The sequence below is a fragment of the Anolis carolinensis genome, chromosome 2 (assembly GCF_035594765.1).
Source record: "Anolis carolinensis isolate JA03-04 chromosome 2, rAnoCar3.1.pri, whole genome shotgun sequence".
NCBI lineage: Eukaryota > Metazoa > Chordata > Lepidosauria > Squamata > Dactyloidae > Anolis > Anolis carolinensis.
In genome coordinates this window covers 108,326,226-108,345,864 of record NC_085842.1, presented here as the reverse complement: position 1 = coordinate 108,345,864, position 19,639 = coordinate 108,326,226, and the positions used below count along the sequence as shown (strand labels likewise).

General features: G+C 39.3%; 1 protein-coding gene across 3 annotated transcripts in view; it reads left to right on the top strand.

Annotated features, from left to right (window-relative positions):
• The window catches only part of acsl6 (acyl-CoA synthetase long chain family member 6), a 108,346-nt gene that overhangs the window by 12,813 nt on the left and 75,894 nt on the right, over window positions 1-19,639 (top strand). The window contains exon 1 of one of the 3 annotated variants that reach the window (XM_008104741.3): window positions 19,156-19,332. The exons of the other annotated variants lie outside the window; for them this stretch is intronic. The gene's annotated coding sequence lies outside the window, so the exon portion shown is untranslated. Of the gene's footprint in view, window positions 1-19,155; window positions 19,333-19,639 lie in introns of those variants that run through there. 3 annotated transcript variants of the gene reach the window in all.

The following is a 19,639-nucleotide window of genomic DNA, read 5'->3' as shown; positions in this document are numbered from 1 at the left end:
AAGATATCATGGACTGATATTAATGTCATGGATTAACTTTTATGTTATATTTTAATCGTTACTGTCAACTGTTTTGCTTTTTTGTTAATTACAAGTATACATAAACGCATTTGAAATGTGTGGATGTATTTAAAATTAAAACTGTGTGAGTGCTTTAAATAGCTGTATCTATAAGAAATGGGTTCTATTTGAAATAGACAAATTTTCTTCAAAAAGATAATTCCTGGAAAACTTATAATTAGCAGAGGGCAAAAAAGTGATGGATGGGTGGAGGAAAATCTAGGATTGCCATTGCAATCCTGTCATAAATATGAACTGGCTAAAGAGGGTTAGAATCAGACATAATCAGAATCAGACACTATATGACAGAAAATATGCTGATTGTCAGCTGGTCTCAGAGATCTTATCCATTTCAGTCAGGTTTCAGACCTGGTTTTGGTTTGGAGTTATGGTCACCTTGGTGGATGAACTCTGCATGGACGTGGACAGAGGAAGTGTGTCCCTGCTGATTCTGCTGGACCTTTCAGCAGCTTTCAATACCATCGATCATGGTATCCTTCTGAGTCGCTTTTCTGAGATAGGGCCTGGATATATTGTTTTTCAGTAGCTCCATTCCTTCCTGAAGGGACAGTCTCAGAAAGGGGTGCTGGGGGACTCCTGTTCAACTCCTTGGCCACTGGCCTGTGGGTTCCTGAGGGTTCATTCTTGTCCCCTGTGCTATGTAATATGAAACTTCTGGGAAATGTCATCCAGAGTTTTGGGTCAGGTGTTACCAGTATGCAGATAACACCCAGCTCTACTACTCCTTTCCACCTAATTCTAAGGAACCTGTTCCTCTGTTAAAGCAGTGTCTGGCAACTGTAATGCAAAGGATGATGACAGATGAATTGAAGCTTAATCCAGACAAGACAAAGGTATGCCTAGTCAATCAAAAGATCTAGTAGAAAGCTGAATCCCTGTGTTAGGTGATATTACAACCCCCCCTGAAACTGCAGGCCTACAACTTGCAGGTGTTCCTGGATTCAGCTCTGAGCCTGGAGGCCAAGGCTCCATCACTGACAAGGAGAGCTTCTTGCACAGTTATATCTAGTATGCCAACTGTCTGCTACTGTAGAAGTCAGATCTGACCATGTGCACATATGCTTTAGTTACACCCCGTTTGGATTACTGTAATGTGCTCTCTCTACATGAGGATGCCTTTAAAAGTGTTCAAAAACTTCAATTGGTCCAAATAGTGCCAGCCAGGTTATAGACAGGCTGGCTGTAGGAGGCACTCAACTCCTCTGTTGCACAACTCCATTGGTTGTCATCTCATTTCTGTCCACAATGTAAAGTGTTGGTTTTGGTTTATAAAGCTCTATATGGCTTTAGTCAGGTTATTTGAAGGACCCAATTTCTCTTTATGAATCTATCAACACTATGATCTCCTGGAGAAGTCCTCCACCCTCTCAGGTGCATTTGGTGGGAACACAGGAGAGGGGCTTTTCGGTCCTTGCTCCTAGACTCTGGAATTCCTTCCCAAGAGAGAGCAGGATGGCCCCGGCCCTGCTGGCCTTTTGCAGGCAAGTAAAAACACATCTTTGTCATTAGGTATTCGGGGGATGTTGAGAGGTAGATTGCTGGGAGCAGTGTGGTTGGGATTTTGTGATAGATGTGGAGTTTGAATAAAATTTTACTATTTTAATGGTTAATGGTTTTAATGACACAAAATGGTTTAACTGTTTCTTTAATTACATTTTAGTGGATTTACATTTTAAATTTGCAATGTATTATATTGTTAGCTGCCTTGAGTTCCCATATTTGGGGAGGGGGGGGGGGAGAGATAACAATAAAGCAAATAAATAAAAAGTAAAGGATCTGTGAATAGAGAGATCTTCCAGTAGAAGTGCTCTGCTGTTTAAAATCTGCTGGCAAAAAAAGTCAAGAAAGGGAGGGAGGGAAAGAGCAAAGAAATCTCATAGCATCTTTCAGACTGAAAGTAAGAAGTTGGTAGCAATTTCTTTCTCTCTGTTAGTCTGAAAGGTTCAACAAGATCCGTTTTGCATGCAAAATAGTGATTATTATTTTGTTATTCCAGGGCTCTTAATCAGGCTAGGTGTTTCAGAATAGAGGAGAGAAAAGGTTTGCATTTGGTTGCAGTTTTCATGCTGGGCTTATAATTGTTCTCTGCCTCTCTCTGAATAAAACACGTGCACCCTGGTTAGCATGTTTGAAGCAACTTTAGTTCATCAGTGTTAAGCAGTATGTTAGTGCAGGCTGCCAAATTGGCTTCTGCGAATGGTAGTGACTGAACAATACACAGAACCTCTGCCCATGATCTGTTTACTGTGACAGTTGAGATGGGATCACAGGCTTTTCTCCAGAGCTTTGGAAAATAATTATTTTTTCGCAATTCAGTATGTAACAGATTACAAAGATTACCCTCCCCAGGAGTTAAATACAGTTAATGTTGCCAAGAATTTATCTATTTTTAAACAACTTGTTGCACTGCTTATCATTTCTGAGAAGAAAAATTGGTATTGATAACACTGGCCAACACACATTTGGTGCCTCGAATATTTGACCTGCTTCTAGACATATTTGACCTGCTCATTCCAAAAATGCCATCAGTTTTTCACTATCAACTATAATTTTGAAATACAAAGCATATGCCATATACCAGTTGCCATCTGCTCACCCATAATCATGATAACCATATCTAAGAAGCTAGAGATGGTGTTGTGTATCCAATGCAATTCTCTGAATAAGCACCCCAAATAACCCCAGGAACAGGCTTAAAAACCAAATCACCAAAATGGTTTTTTTGTTGGGCTGTGTATTAGAGCTTTATTACACTCTTGTCTCCAAACCCTAGACTTTTTCCAGGTAACTTATTTGCAATGTTCCTTAAAATGTGCCATTTCCAAATTCTTTGTATCTTGCCCAAAGCAAGTCAGAGTCATAAACCAGGCTTGTTCTTGAGCCTAACTTGATTGTGGTTCAGATATCATGATATGCAAACTACAAACAGAGAGTCTGTGATTTGTGCTTTTTAATTTCAGGAAGTTACAAATGGGAGTTGGGTAATATTTGCAAGCATGTGGTTTATAAAAATATAAGCAACATTTCTCTGGAGCTTTGGCTTATGGGTGCCTCAAAACACAGCCTCCCTCCCTCCCTCCCTCCCTCCCTCCCTCCCTCCCTCCCTCCCTCCCTCCCTCCCTCTCTTTCTTTCTTTCTTTCTTTCTTTCTTTCTTTCTTTCTTTCTTTCTTTCTTTCTTTCTTTCTTTCTTTCTTTCTTTCTTTCTTTCTTTCCTTGTACACATAACCAAGGAGCAACCTGTCCTAACAGAGCCATTAAACTTCTCCAGCAGAAATTTAGTAAGGAGTAATAAAGCTGATTGCTTCTCTAAGTGCCTGGCAGATGTCTGAATCCATGATGATGAAATTCACATAAGCACCTTGAGAGATCTAACAATATAGCTGTTACCATTCTGAGAGTCAGATTACAAGAGCCATACATCGATCTTTTCCAGTCGGCACTTGATTCCATTTCAGTATCATTGTTAGATTTGTGCCAAATGCACCAAAGCCTAAGAAAGACTTTTAAAAAAAAAAGAATCTTCTATTAGTTTTGCTTTAGGTGGGGAATGTGAAGCTACTGGAACTTCTGCTCCCAACAGACCTAGAAATTATAGCCAGTGGTGAGGGATAATAGGAAATAGAATTCAAAATCTGGAGGATCAGAACTTACCCAACCCTTCTGTAAGCAATATTTTGGTGATATAACATTTGGGATTTTTCTTCCTTCCAATTCTTTATAGGAGGAAGTTGAGTTTGTGTTTTCTAATATGCAGGACTCAGTATCAGCCTGTTGACATGCTGATCTCCTTGGTATGTACTACACTTTAGTTCCAGGACCCCTCATAGATATCAAAATCCTTGGTTACTCAAGTCCTATTATACAGTTGTCCTTCCGTATCCATGGGTTCTGCATCCATGGATTAAACCAATCATAATGTGAAAATATACAGCAACAACAAAAACAAGAGGCAAATCTTAAGTTTGCCATTTTATATAAGGAACAACATTTCACTTAGCATATAATGGGAATTAGATATCCATGGATTCTGGTGTCCATGGGTGGGTGGTATCCTTGAATCAAACCCCAGTGGGGTTTGTAATATCAAGTTTCTTTCTGGAATTAAACTATATATATTTTCAAGCCACAAATAGTTAAATCCACAGGTACAGAATCCATACAGAACTGACTGTATAGTCTTAGCCATTGCATCAATGAGCCGGGCATTTCAAAACATGCATTACAAATGTTCTTTTTACTAAAGTTGATATTGTCACTCATGTGGATCCCTCTCACCCTTTCTCTGCTTAGGGAACAGTTCATGGTAAGGCAACAGGCACTGTCTGGTTTAGTCCTGTTTATAGAGTAGAAAGGTTCCTTTCACCAATCGTGGCCTTACCATAGAGCAGTCCACTGAAGCTTGGGAGCCATGGGGCAGACTAAAGTGCCACATCCTAATATACTGGGCATGCTGAATCTACACATAAACATATATATTTTGGCTCCCATATGGAGTTAAAATTTCTATGGCTGGTTCCTAATATTTTTCCTATTAGCGAGGAACAAGAAGTGCTTCTTTTTAAAGAATAAAAATCAATATTTTCTAGACCAATGGGTTGTGCTTCACACACCATTTGATGCTCTGTGTTCCTTCACAGTGGACATAGAGCACAGTAAGCAAAATTACTTCTGGCTTTACTTGTACAAAAACCTGTCTAGATTACATATTGTCCATGACCATAAGATTAACTATCCCCTGCTCTTCATAGTTTCCTAGAATTGATTCCATTAATCTAGCTCTTAATGCAGTTAGTTTCTTTGCCTCTTTCCCCCATAGACCTAGGGGCAGCCAGCAGAGCAGGAAGCACCTACTGACACTGAGAGATTTTATTTATTTGTTTGTAAGTCATATTGAATTCAGTAACTATTGCTTAAGTGTAATGTGTTTCAGCTTCAGTGATACATGCAGGGATGAGAGTTGCTTAGCATGAGGATGGCAATCTTTGGAAATATAGAATACAATAGACTCTCAGTTAACTGAGGCCCCTTCCACACAGCTGAATAAAATCCCACATTTTCTACTTTGAACTGGAATATATGACAGTGTGGACTCAGATAACCCAGTTCAAAGCAGATATTGTGGGATTTTCTGCCTTGATATTCTGGGTTATATGGCTGTGTGGAAGGGCTCAGAAACTCAAGTAACCAGAACTCTCAAACAAAATCAAAGGAATATTGCTTTAAGTAAAAATTTTATTGTGTGGGGTTGAGTATTATTAGACCTATTTTTAACAGTAACTCCCAAGCAACCAGAAACTGCATTTATCCGACATCTACCAGTCCCCATGGGTGTTGGTTAACTTATAGTCTTTTGTCTTACTTTAAGTAGATTTTGGAGATATGCTCCCTAAAGGCAAAGCTTGGGATTTTACCTGTTGTCATGTGCCTTCAAGTTATTTCTGATTTATAGAGACCCTGTCACAGGGCTTTCTTGACAAGGTTTCTTCTTTTGTGTTTTTAAAGATTTCTATGAGAGTGTGTGACTTGCCCAAGTTCAACCAGTGAAACTCTATGGCCGAGAAGGGATCAAATCACTTTACTTCTCTGACTGTCATTCTGGGAATTATAATCCCACTAATTAACTTTTTCAAGTTCCAAAGTGATATAATTATTAATTTATCAAATGCCCCATCTATTTGTGAAAGAGTTTTAGATGTCTTGTAGCATCTCTATAGATGTAGTGTGAGAACCTGATGTATTGTTATAATAAAGTGTGATGCTCTGGTATGAATAATTCAGGTGGTTGATTTTATCATGTACAGTATTATGAACCAATGCAAAGCTATCCTTCATGGCACTGACCATTTAATGCAGTTGGAAGCCAACTAGAGCCCACAGTGGCCAGAAAATGCACATCAGCAATGTATACTGCAGCACACATCTAAGGATAGACAGTGCATTTAAAAAGTCACATGAAAGTCTCTGAGTTCAGCCAAATAATGTGCTGCAGCAAATGCTAGTGTATCCCAGATACAGTGTGAAATTGCCTCTGCAAAATGTGGAGTGTCGTAGACACGTGTCCCTGCTGAAGCGTATTATACACTCCATTATGGGGCTGTTAAAAAGTGTCTCAAGGGAATGGCTCGGCAGCAGGGGACTAATCAATCCTCTGGAAGGGAGAACTGATTACTCTTTGACTGTCAATTTCTTTTTTTTATCTTTGCCACCTCTTAGATCTCTGATGCACTGATGAGCATCTGAAATGAAAAAAAAAAAAAAACAAAACCCTGCAAATCATGCAAAAAAAAAAACCCTGCAAACCATGGTAAATGTAACCAGCTTTCTGGTCTCAAACTAGTCAGGCATAGCAATCTGACCACCCGCACAGTGAAATCACTTCCTCCTGAACCAGTTCCAAGGTGGATTACAGCAGGTATGGGCAAACTTCAGCCCTCCTGGTGTTTTGGACTTCAACTCCCACAGTAGGCTGTTAGGAACTGTCCAAAACACCCAGAGGGCTGAAGTTTGCCCATGCCTGGATTATAGTGCCGGTGTAGAAGTCAGTCTTGGTTCTTTAGAGCAGTACACTTTCTGCCTTGGAAAGTGAGTTTACTGTTCTGCCTGAAGATTCTGTGCCTCCTCCATGATGCAGTCCATTCAGTGGGAATCTTGATAGATTTATTAGTGTTTGTGAAAGCTTTTTTCCCATCCTGCAGCTCCCAGAAACCTATAACATGTATGGCCCTACGGCAGTGGTTCTCAACCTTTCTAATTCCGTGATCCCTAAATACAATTCCTCATGTTGTGGTGATCCCCAGGCATAAAATTATTTTCATTGCTACTTCATGTAATTTTGCTACTGTTATGAATCGTAATGGAAATATCTGATAATGCAGGATGTATTTTCATTCACTGGACCAAATTTGGCACAAATACCTGATACGCCTAAATTTGAATACTGGTAGATTGGGGAAGGCATGATGTTGTCATTTGGAAGTTGTAGTTGCTGGGATTTATAGTTCACCTACAATCAAAGAGCATTCTGAACTCCACCAACAATGGAATTGAATCAAACTTAGCACATAGAACTCCCATGACGAACATAAAATACTAGATGGGTTTGGTGGGAATTGACCTGGAGTTTTGGAGTTGTACTTCACCTACATCCAGAGAGCACTGTGGAAACAAACAATCATGAATTTGGATCACACTTGGCAAAAACACTCAATATGCCCAAATTTGAAAAATTGTGGAGTATGTGGAAAAGAGAGCATGACATTTTGGAGTTTAAGTTGCTGGGATTTATAGTTCACCTACAATCAAAGAGCCCCTTGAACCCCACCAATGATAGAATTGGGCCAAACTTCCCACACATAATCCCCATGACCAACAGAAAATACAGGTCTCTGGCGACCCCCCTTGACATCCCTCTTGTGACCCCCCCCCCCAAAGGTCCTGACCCCCAAGTTGAGAAATGCTGCTCTACAGACTGTCCCAGAATCCACCAATCAACCCGGGATATTCTATGAGAAGTAAGAAATGTAAAATTTCCAGGTTCTTTCTTTTCAGCTTGATATACAGATGTGAAACCACAGACTTCAGGGCAGTTTACATGTCTGATTTGGAAGTCTCTGTGTTGCATTTCTCCAGAATTGTTCTGGAGTATTTCCATTTAAGCTGGATTTTCACAGTTGTTTGTGCATTTGGAGGGGGGGGGGTTGTTTGTACATTTATAAACAGAAAATGCAAACTATTTACTACATTTATATAAGTATTAAAACGTAGAACTGACTGTTCTGGTTTGCTTCTAAGGAGGGAATGGAATAAATAAAGATACTAGAACAACCTTGAAGTTAAAATGTACACAACTGAAAACCAGGAACCTCCTGAGTGAATGAACGAAAATAACCTCTTCCCTGCCCTCGAGTGTAATGCTTAAGTCCTAAATTTATTTTGTTCTGAAAGGATTTTTTGTTGTCCTTTGACAGCTGCTTTATTCTGGCAGGATTTTTTCAGCCAACTATCTGAATAATAATAATGTTTTTAAAAAATCCTTTCAGTTCACAGGCTGCTGAGAGTGGTGTGATACACTGATTTGCCAACACCAATTCAGGCTTGCATTCATTCAGAGGAGTTATTTGCATATTCTCTATTTGCTGAAGCATGGCTGAAAAGGCAAAGTTCTTAGCCATTGAGATGGAAGAATGCACTGTCTAGTAACTTGGTTGAGCTTTAATACTTCCCATACTTGTTGCTTACTCTGCCATAGAGTACTAATACACCAGGAAATGTCACGATATGTCTGGAGAAATTAATTTACAAAAGAACATGAAGAGCAGCATTAGTCAGCCAGGATAAGAAAGAAAGAGTTTCACTTTTTCCAAGTCATAAAGACAACTGAATTCTTATCCATTTGCATAAAGTTACTTGTTAAATAGGTAAAGATAGTTCAAATCTTTTTTATTTTCTTTGGAATTATTCTTTAAATATCCAGTAAAAATTACATGCACAATATTACAGCCTGAAAACAGTTTATGAACAAATATGGTAGACATTTCTTTATTTACTTATTTACTCTTCTTCATATGCTATATATTTTGTTGCTGCATGCCTTCAAGTTGTTTCTGACTTACAGTAACCCTAAGGTGATCCTATCTCTCTCCTTGCCTTTTTTCTTTAAGTTTATCTCATTTTCTGTTTTTATTTAAAGATTCCTTTTAAAACCAATATATATGAGATATGTTAACATTAGTTAATAAAGTGGTATTCATCAGTAGTAGATAGTTCAGGGTTGTTTACAAAAGCTATCCATTTGCATAGATGATACTGGACATATTTTTGGCTATAAACAAAAGCAGTGAAAGAGAATCCACCTGTTCAGAATTACCATAGTCTGAAGCCCCTTCCACACAGATATCCCAGTTCAAAGCAGATATTGTGGGTTGGTTTGTCTTGATATTCAGGGTTTTATGGCTGTGTGGAAGGGCCCAGAGTCTAATGTTCTCCTCCAGACTCTGAGGAAAGCAAAAAAAGTTCCTCTCAAGATCCTCCAAAATTTACATTTTTCACTCCTTATATCTAGGATTTTCAGATCTGATAGACTGCTACTTCAGTATTTCTTTGCACTGCCTTCTTTTAAGCAGCAGTGGCATTGATGTGTAATGTCATCACTGAAAGCAAACAATACTATTTCTGACTGAGGGCAATGCTTCTCTTTTTCTTTTTCACAAATGTACATGGCAAAATGCTTTTGACTTCTGAGTGCTAGGAAATCGTGGGAGTTGTAGTTTTACAAGGTTGTTTTCCACATTTACCAAATTGGTTCTTCACCAAACAATTTTGCACCAAACCAAGCATGCCACTTTGCAAACAAAACAACAAACTCAACGCCTTCCCAATCTGTAACTTGGAAATGGGCTCCCAATCTCTCCAGACTGATTTTCCCCTTCATTTTTACATTTTCAGAGTTAGTATGGCCAGTGGTAGATCCTGTGGAAGAGACCTTGCTGAGGTTGCCTATTCCCCATCTTGATCTTTCTGCAGTTGCTGAAACTGGAATGCTTAGAAAATAGTTGGTAAAAACCACTCTTGCCTGTTACTCTGAGAATTAGAAAATAGCACAAAAGAGATAAAAGAAATGGAAGGTCATGGGCAGGGGTTTCTTTTAACTGTCCAATCCTGGAACAGACTTTATCAGTTTGGCTTCTTTTATCTGAGCTGAGCAACAATTCCCATCATTCCCAGTAAACCTGTTCTAGACAAATGTATGGTTTCACTGCAGTTCATAATGCATCAAAATTAAAAGTACTGTAAGTTGTTGCTTATTCAACAGAAGCCATTTGAAAGAAGTGTGTGTTTTTATAGAATGGTAACTCTAACCAAGATATGGTACTTTCACCCATTAGCAATACAAGAGGTCAGTCTGGCACAAGCTATTAGTAAGATCTATTGTGCCGGCAAAGGCTTCCATTGCCAGAAATTTCAGTAAGGCTGTATAGCAGAGATGGATGAAATGTGGCTCTCCAGATGTTGGTGGACGGGGACAGCTGTAGTTAGTGATTGAGGGATATTGGGGATTGCAGTTAATTTCAAGGGATGCATTTGTGCAACGATAGGGTCTCTGAAACCACTGTGCTATTGAGTCTGCAAGTCACATGGAGAACGTAAAGTAACAGTATGTCATTCTATCCTATAGTTCTCAGTTGTTAGTGTATGTTTGTGTATGAAGAAAAATCCCAGAAGTTTTGTTAGCCAGTCCTGTGATGTCACTTTAGAGATATACCATGGCAAATAGGCTGACAATAAACAGATTATTTTGATAATACTGTATAAATTTACAGTAAGTGTAAGAGATGTCTACACAGTCATTTTCATTGCTTTGCCAAGTAATTAGGGTTTTTTTTAAACAGGACCATAAAGACCAATTAGCAGAATAAATTGTAACATGAAGCCATGTGCTTTTATAAAGAGGAAAGACAGGGGAGAAAAGAGCATGCAACAGTCAGTTCCTTGTCTCTTAGAAAAAATGTTATTTTTTGCCAAAGCTTGTTGTTTTCTTGATATTATGTCATCCCAATTTATTATCACTGGTGCTGGTAATATTTCTTTCTTTATTCATGCATACCTATGTTTATTGTTGTATGCCTTCAAGTAATTTATGACTTAACGTTGAACCTATCAAAGGGTTTTCTGGGACTCTTCTTTGCCAAATAGTGCTGGTGCCTCACCAAACTACAGATCCCGGGATTCCAAAGCGTTGAGCATAGCAGTTAAAGTGATATCAAACTGCATTAATTTTACAGCGTAGGTGCACACCTAATGTTGAGATTCATAGTTCAGCACACAAAGTACTATGTCAGGTTTGGCTTGTATAGTTTTTTATCATTAGATTTATATAATGAACATTCAGTGATTCCATCCTGACTAGTAATTAACTGTAAAGAAGCTACCAAATTCACTTAAAGATTTAAAAACCTACAGAAACAACAGCCATTTGACGCAACCAATTCATATTGGATATGAAGTGCTAAAATGTTAAGTAGGCATTTAACCCAACTTTAAATTGACTTACAAGTTTTTTTAAAAAATCCCTCCTTCTTGAGATTCTGGCAAGCTGCTAAAACCATGCTGTTTCATATAACCCGAGGTGAATTTTTTTATTATTTTATTTGCATGTGCTTTTAAAAACTATTTCAAAAATATTTTGGTCTGTTCAATTGATTTTGTCTGTTTTTATTAACTTTATTTTAAAAATTATACTATAAAAAACACTTTAAAGGACTGTCCAATAAACTGAAGCTTTAACTTTGAAAAGACAGCAGCAGCCTTTATGAAGGGATTATTTAGGCATACATCCAAAATGGTCTCATTACTTGCCACACCTCAAAAGCTTAAGGGAACAAAAGAAGAGTCTTGCTTGAAGAGTTCAGTGATCAAGGTATTACTGACACATGGATAAACGAGTGCCTGAGTCCCAAGTTTTTAAAAATTTATGGGACACAAACTGAAAAAAGCAGCAGTCCAACAATTTCACGTGGATCTCTGCAACCACCTGCATTTTGGACCTATCCTTGGGATGTAGCTAGGGTCAGTAACACACCACACCAGTGTTTTTCAACCAGGGGCTCAGGTCCCCCATGGGGGTTGTGAGGAAGTGTCAAAGAGGTTGCCAAAGACCAGCAGAAAACGCATATTTCTGATGGTTCTAGGAACTCCTTTGGCAGAGAAGGCTGAAGATCTCTCTGCCTGTCCTTCACTTCCTTTTTGGAAACAAATGGTGAATCTTCCCAAATTTCTGCCAGATTTGGTCCAGATCCATCATTGTTTGGGTTCACAGTTCTCTCCAGATGTAGGTGAACTACATCTCTTCTAAATCACTGTCAATTCCTCTCAGATTTCCCAGTATATTGGTCATGGGGGTTCTGTGTGGGAAATTTGGCCCAATTCTATTGTTGGTGGGGTCCAGAATGCTCTTTGATTGTAGGTGAACTATAAATGCCAGCAACTACAACTCCCAAATGTCAAGGTCTATTTTCCCCAAACTCCATCAGTGTTTAAATTTGGGCATATTCTTGCCAAGTTTGGTCCAAATCCATAACTGTTTGAGTCCACAGTGCTCTCTGGACGTAGATGAACTATAACTCCAAAACTCAAGGTCAGTACCCACCAAACCCTTCCAGTATTTCCTGTTGGTCATGGTAGTTTTGCATGTCAAGTTTGGTTCAATTCCATCATTGGTGGAGTTCAGAATGCTCTTTGATTGTAAGTTAACTATAAATCCCAGCAACTACAACTCCCAAAAGGCAAAATCAATTCCCCCCAAACCCACCAGTATTCAAATTTGGGCGTATCAGGTATTTGTGCCAAATTTGGTCCAGTGAATGAAAATACATCCTGCATATCAGCTATTTCCATTACGATTCATAACAGTAGCAAAATTACAGTTATGAGGTAGTAATGAAAGTAATTTTATGGTTGGGGGGGGGTCACCACAGCATGAGGAAGTGTATTAAGGGGTCGCGGCATTAGGAAGGTTGAGAACCACTTCACTACATTGTTATAGCACTATCATTCCACTTTAACTGCTGTGGCTGCCTCCTGTGGAATTCTGGGTATTGTTGTTTAGTGATGCCTCTCTGGTTGAGAATTCCACAGTTAAAGTGGAATAATAGCACTATAACAACAGAATTGAAAGATGTTTTCAGTATATCTGACTAATGTGTTCTTAGTATAGGAGTTACGAACACACTAAATCAGTCTAATTTATCAAACGAATCCTCTATTTTCTGCTAGTTGAAACTGGTGTTTACCAAGGGATAGTAAAAATACACAGTATGTTGAATGAAGGTGAAACGTTGTTTTTTCTATGCAGGACCATAGCGACCTAATTGTTTTTGGTAAGCTAGTAATAAGGTACAGGTTCAGCATCTATCACATAAAATAACATATTCAATATGTAATATTAAATATGTCACTGTTGTTCAGCAGCAGGTACTATGAGATGGACCTCTCATGTGTTTAACCCAAGTTGAGCTATTTCCTTGGTATTCCATGGGACCCATGTCTCAGTAGGAATGTATGTAAGAGATTGCAAGAGTCCTTTTGTTTCAGTCTCCTTTTTTGTCAACATTTACCTATTTGTAGCTATGTATTAATTTGCTGGCATCATGTAGTTCTTTGAGTGCTGGATGTTGAACATTTAGATGTACAATTGTTTATGTGTTTATATGCACAATGCAAGTATAAATACATAACAGTTGATATATGTATTTCAATACTATAGTCTATATTTTAAAGCTGTCTCCCAAATACTATTTTAGTAATTTTTAAATCCCATGCTGTAATATGCCTTGGTTCCTATACTGGAATAAAAGTGGGATAATAAAGAAAGGCCTTTTGTTTTCGTTGGTCAGACCCCATGAAGGATCTTATGTCTCAATAAGTGTTGGCTGTGGTTAGCTTTCATAAGCAAATTACCACACTCTGGTTGAGGCCTTGCCAGAGTTTTCTGTTTGTTTATTGGCCTACAACTTCCTGAATCCCTCAGTGAACATGGCCATTGGCAATTCAGGCTGGAGCACGCTGGCAGTTTTGGAAGGCAATCATACTTGCCCACGAGGGATGGTTGATGACTCTGGCAGTTGTAATCTCTGAATTAATTTTTCCAAGCTCTGCTTTGGTTACAGACTAACCATATCTAGTTCCAGTGCAAACATCCATCCTTTTAATGCTGATAAGGGAAGGGAGGTGGAATTTACCTGAAAGAGGACAGGAAGTAAATATACCATAGTTAATAATTAACAAACCTTGATATCCTCCAAAAAGTAACTAGTTACAGTTGACTATGTTATTTCTACTTTGTTATTTCCAAGCTCTTACATAGTGTTAAATCCACAATAATTTTTTTACACATAATCATATAATTGGAAGAGATCTCATGGTTTACAAGTACAAAATCCAGTCAAAGCATCTCTTGGAGTAGCCATCTAGTCTCTGCGTACAAGCTGCCACAAAAGGGCAAGTCTGCCACTTTCCAAGGTAATCGGCCTCTCTGTGTAATAGCTCTTACTTTGCACTTGTGGCAAAAAAATTATTTCCTTTTACAGTTGATACAGATCTACTTAGCCATTTTGTGCCATTAATAACTAGTTTTTATTGTGTAACTGAATATAAAGTTATACTGCGAGAAATTTCCCAGCTCTAACCTTTTCTTCTGAAGTAAATAAAGCTCATAAGGAAAAACAGCAGTACAGCATTTGCAAGGCAATGAAAGAAGCTTTGGGACAAGGATTGGAGGGGAAATTATATTTTACAAGACAGTTACTTCCTGAGAGTTGGTACATCAGAGAATGAGGCGTGTATACCACGAAACATCCTTTATTAGTAGATCTCTAGGCCTCTGGCCAGTTAAACAGATTGGGTACTCTGGATTTCCTAAATAGAGCTAGTGTATGTGTTTACAGTGCAACACACTGAACTCAGTGTGTATTTGAAGGCATTCTTAAGTTTCCAATTTAGCTCCATCACAAAGAGCCTCTTCCCTTCATTTAGTGCAATGAATTTCTATCTTGAACCTCTCAGATTTGATCAATAACACAAGCCTTTGTGGATATAAACCCACTTCTTTAGATGCAATAATAAATTGAGGCCTCGGGTTTAAAGCATTTTATACAATTATGGGAGCAGGGCATGTTTCCAGTGACAAAAAAAAAAATCACACTCGCCTTGTAGCTGCTGTGATTGGAGCAAACATCTTGATTGACTTGGAATAATGCTTCCTCAGCACATCTATCCCAACAGCTCTCCTCTACTTATGAATTCTTGATAACATCCTTGTAATTTGGTCAAATGGAAAGCAATCACTTGAGAAGTTCCACCAGAAGTTCAGCAACTTCCATCCTCCCATCAATCTCAGCCTGGAACAATTGACACAGGAATTCACTTTCTTGGCACCACTGTACAACTGCATGATGGATTTCTAAGCACCATTATCTATCAAAAATGCACTGATTGCTATACATACTTACAAGACAGACCCAGCACCCTTGGATTTACAACAGGATTTTCTCAAATTAAAATATGGAAGTGAAGAGACATATTGATACAGAAAGATTCATACCCAGAACCTTTGCTACAAGACAGACAGAAACATAAAATGACAGTAGTAGTCACTTATTGACTGAGACTACTCAAATTATCAGCGAGTGACAACAAATTCTAGAGAATAACACAGTCCTCTCAGAAACTCTACTGTAAATGTATCTCTGATGTTATGTAAATGTATCTCTGCAGGCCTTTTTTGGCCTACAACCAGCCTTCAAATCTTAAATTACTTACTTATAACAGGATATATTACAAGATCCTGCCACAAACCCAATTCTAGGAGCAATATTACAGAAGCCAAGAACATCACTCATAACATCAGAGATACATTTACAGTAGAGTCTCACTTATCCAACATAAACGGGCCAGCAAAACATTGGATAAGCGAATATGTTGAATAATGAGGAGGGATTAAGGAAAAGCCTATTCAACATCAAATTAGGTTATGATTTTACAAATTAAGCACCAAAACATCATGTTTAACAACAAATTCGGCAGAAAAAGTAGTTCAATACGCAGTAATGCCATGTGGTAATTACTGTATTTACAAATTTAGCACCAAAATATCAAGATGTATTGAAAACATTGACTACAAAAATGCGTTGGATAATCCAGAATGTTGGATAAGTGAGTGTTAGATAAGTGAGACTCTACTGTACTTGTTTTCCTCCAGTGTGCCATACTATGTCAGTGGTTCCCCTCTATTTTCTACACAATTCTCTACAGAAAAGGAATATTGGACACAATTGGGCATTAGAAATGGCAATATCTCCAAAGGTTGTAAAGGTAAAGATTTTCCCCTGACATTAAGTCCAGTCATGTCCGACTCTGGGGGTTGGTGCTCATCTCCATTTCTAAGCCAAAGAACCGGCATTGTCCGTAGACACCTCCAAGGTCATGTGGCCGGCATGACTTCATGGAGCGTTGTTACCTTCACGCTGGAGTGGTACCTATTGATCTACTCACATTTGCATATTTTAGAACTGCTAGGTTAGCAGAAGCTGGGGCTAACAGTGAGAGCTCACCCCACCTCCCGGATTTGAACCAGCAACCTTTCAGTCAGCAAGTTCAGCAGCTCAGCTGTTTAACTCACTGTGCCACTGGGGGCTCCAATATCCCCAAACCAGTTGCAGAATGTCCCAGCTTTCCTGTATACAAAGTAAGGGATTTATATATAGGTCATAGTCCCTGAATAAAGAAATTACAAAGGAAGACAAGAAAGGGAAAACTACTCAATTGAGTTATATTAACTAATTCCATTCCATTACTGGAGGCATGAACAAAAACAATGAGTTCATAGCACATGACATATATTAATGCAAGTGTCCTCATTACTGAAAAAGGAATCTCTCAAGGAAAGTTTTGAACCCTAGAAAACTGACTTTTTGATAAACAGATATATTGCGTTCACACATAAACACATACAGCCCAGTGTAAACATCTGAAAGATTGTCTTTGAAAATGTAGGTCAAGGGTCATGATTTGCATCTTTCTGGATCCTATCTTAATCCCACAATTGTTTTAAGTATGCTTTATACTGCAGTCTCTAGCATACTGATTTAAATCTACAACTCAAAACAGCAGGGCTGGAAGAAAGTTGGAATTCTGGACTTCTGCTTGTTTTTCAAGGCTATACTTCCTCAAGGGCCTCTTTAGCAAAGATGGGTGTTGAAACTACTTGTGACTAGAGAAAGTTTTTTGGTTTTTTTTGTGACAGGAGCAACTTGAGTTGCTTCTGGAGTGAGAGAATTGGCCGTCTGCAAGGACGTTGCCCAGGGGACGCCTGGATGTTTTTGATGTTTTTAACCATCCTTGTGGGAAGCTTCTCTCATGTCCCCGCATGGAGCTGGAGCTGATAGAGGGAGCTCATTCGCGCTCTCCCTGGGTGGGATTCAAACCTGGCAGCTTTCAGGTCAGCAACCCAACCTTCAAGTCACTTAGTCCACTACGGCATCTGGGGGCTCCAGAGAAAGTGAGGGATGGGCAATTTCTGGGTGCCTTTGTTCTCCCCTTGCTTGCTTGCTTCTTTTCTCCCGCTTCCTCTCAACTTATCAGGCTGTGAGAAGGCATATCTCTTCCCCTTAGGAGTCTGAACAGATAGCCCACATGCCCTAGGATCACACATTACCTATTTCCAAGGCTATTTCTGGGACTCACAAAGCTCTTGTCTGGATTAACCAACATGAGCTGTCTTTCTGTGATCATCACATCTGGGGTATCAGGTTTATAGGAGCACAAGGTCATGCTCAGTGTATTTGCAATTGTTGTGCTGGCTCTTCTAGAAGAAGAAGGGAAAAACTCATGAAGAGTTCCTGTAAAGATTGTATGAGGGGCTAGCAACATGCCATGGCTTGACATCTGCTTGAGGTGGTGGTTTTGGAATGAGTGCTAAGCCCACTGAGCCTGATCCCAAAAGGGACATACATGTGAGTACATTGCACTTACATATTACATACATCTCTCTCAGGCCCCTTACTCATTGCTACTATGTCTTAGGATCTGATCCCAGATTATCTGCTTTAAACTAGATTATATCAGTCTACACTGCCAGATAATCTGGGATAAACAGAAAATCTGGGATCAGATCCGGTGATATTGGGACAATGTAGTAGGGGCCTAACAGTGTGCCAACACCTGGAACCCCCAGTGGTGCAATGAACCCTTGTGACAGCAGGGATGCTGATCAATAGGTCGGCGGTTTGAATCCAGGGAGCTCCCATCTCTCAGCTCCAGCTTCCCATGTGGGGACATGAGAGAAACCTCCCACAAGGATGGTAAAACATCAAACATCCAGGTGTCCCCTGGGCAATGACCTTCCAGATGGCCAATTCTCTCACACCAAAAATGACTTGCAGTTTCTCAAGCCACTCCTGACACACAAAAAATACCTGGATGGGTTGGGATTTGCTTCCAGTTCATTTCTGACTTATCTATTTCTCACATGCTTATGTTATAATTTCTTTCTCTCAGTCTCTAAGGTGCTACAAAATCCCTTAGCATACTGATATTCTAGACTAAGGTCCTATCTACATTGGCCATTTAATGCAATGTAAAGCTATTCAAACTGCAGCAGCAACACAACAAACTTCACAAAAGTGCATAATTTTAATGCACATCTGTGGTTTGTGTAATCTCCATTTGGGTCTCAAAAAGTTCCAGGATTTCCTATGTAATCATCTATACAGCGAAATCCCTTTCTTTAATATTGGTTTAAAACTGCATTAAATGTTCAGTGTAGATGGGGCCAAACGTGGCTATGTATTTGAACTGAAACCAATGAGATCTCTTTTGTGGAATTATTCCAGATGGTGGGAAGGGCAGAAGTGGGAGGTGGGGGATGGGGCCATTGGTCACTCCTAAATCAGAATTCTACTTTCCCATACATTTTTCTTTGATCCCCAAATGTCTAGCCTTATACAAAATGAGACACTGAAAATCTATACTGTAGAATCAACGCAGTTTGACATGACTTTCACTACTGTGGCTCAATGCTGTGGAATCCTGGAAGCTGTAGTTTGGTGAGGCACCAACACTATTTTTCAGCAAAGGCTAAAGATTATGTAGAACTGCAACTCCTAGGATTCTATAGCATTGATCCATGACAGTTAAAGAGGTACCAAACTGCATTGATTCTACAGTGCAGATGTACCCTGTATTTCCATTCATGTGCCTGCCCCATTGTTTAAATGTCCAAACTCTGTTTCACAATGCTCAGCTTAAATTTTAAGTTACTGAAATGCTCAAATTTTGGCACTGAAGGAACATTTTTTATGAAGGGACCGGATTTGTCTGAGAGTGCAATGTGCTGATCCTCCATAGCTACAGCCCTGGGGTAGGAGTGGGGGATTTCCTATGCCTTTACAGAGTGAAGAGTGGGGGGGAGGGAGTGATTTCAGGACATCTGTTCCAGGGAGAACTGGATGTATCAAAGAGGGGACCCTGCCAGCCTCTCAGGGACTTGCAGAGGCGGAGCTTCCATTGTTCTTTTGAATCTTGGTAACGGTGGAGTGATGTTGCAGCCTTGGAGGAACTTGCCTGCCCTCTCAGAACTGTATCTCCCTTCCTGCTGCTACCATGACTGCTGCACTCCTAGGGGAATGAAGAAAAGGTAGCGCTGATCCAAAGGCTATGCTTGGATGTGGGAATCATAGGACCCCTTCTTGGACCAAGTAAGTCACTGTCTTGTGGTGCCTGTCTGTTCTCTGGGGATGGCTAGAGACGGATTGGGCAAGGAAGCTCTTTGTGCACTGTGCTGCAAAGATTTAAAACCTCTTAATTTATTATATATGTGTTTTAATGGTTTGTGTTTTTATCTATGTATTTTTAACTATGTTGTACCCCATCTTGAGCCTTAAGAGAGACAGGTGACAATAATAATAATAATAATAATAATAATAATAATAATAATAATAATAATAATAATAATAATTATAACATGGAAATGTGCTTTCTTTTCTCCCTCCCTCTTGGAGTATA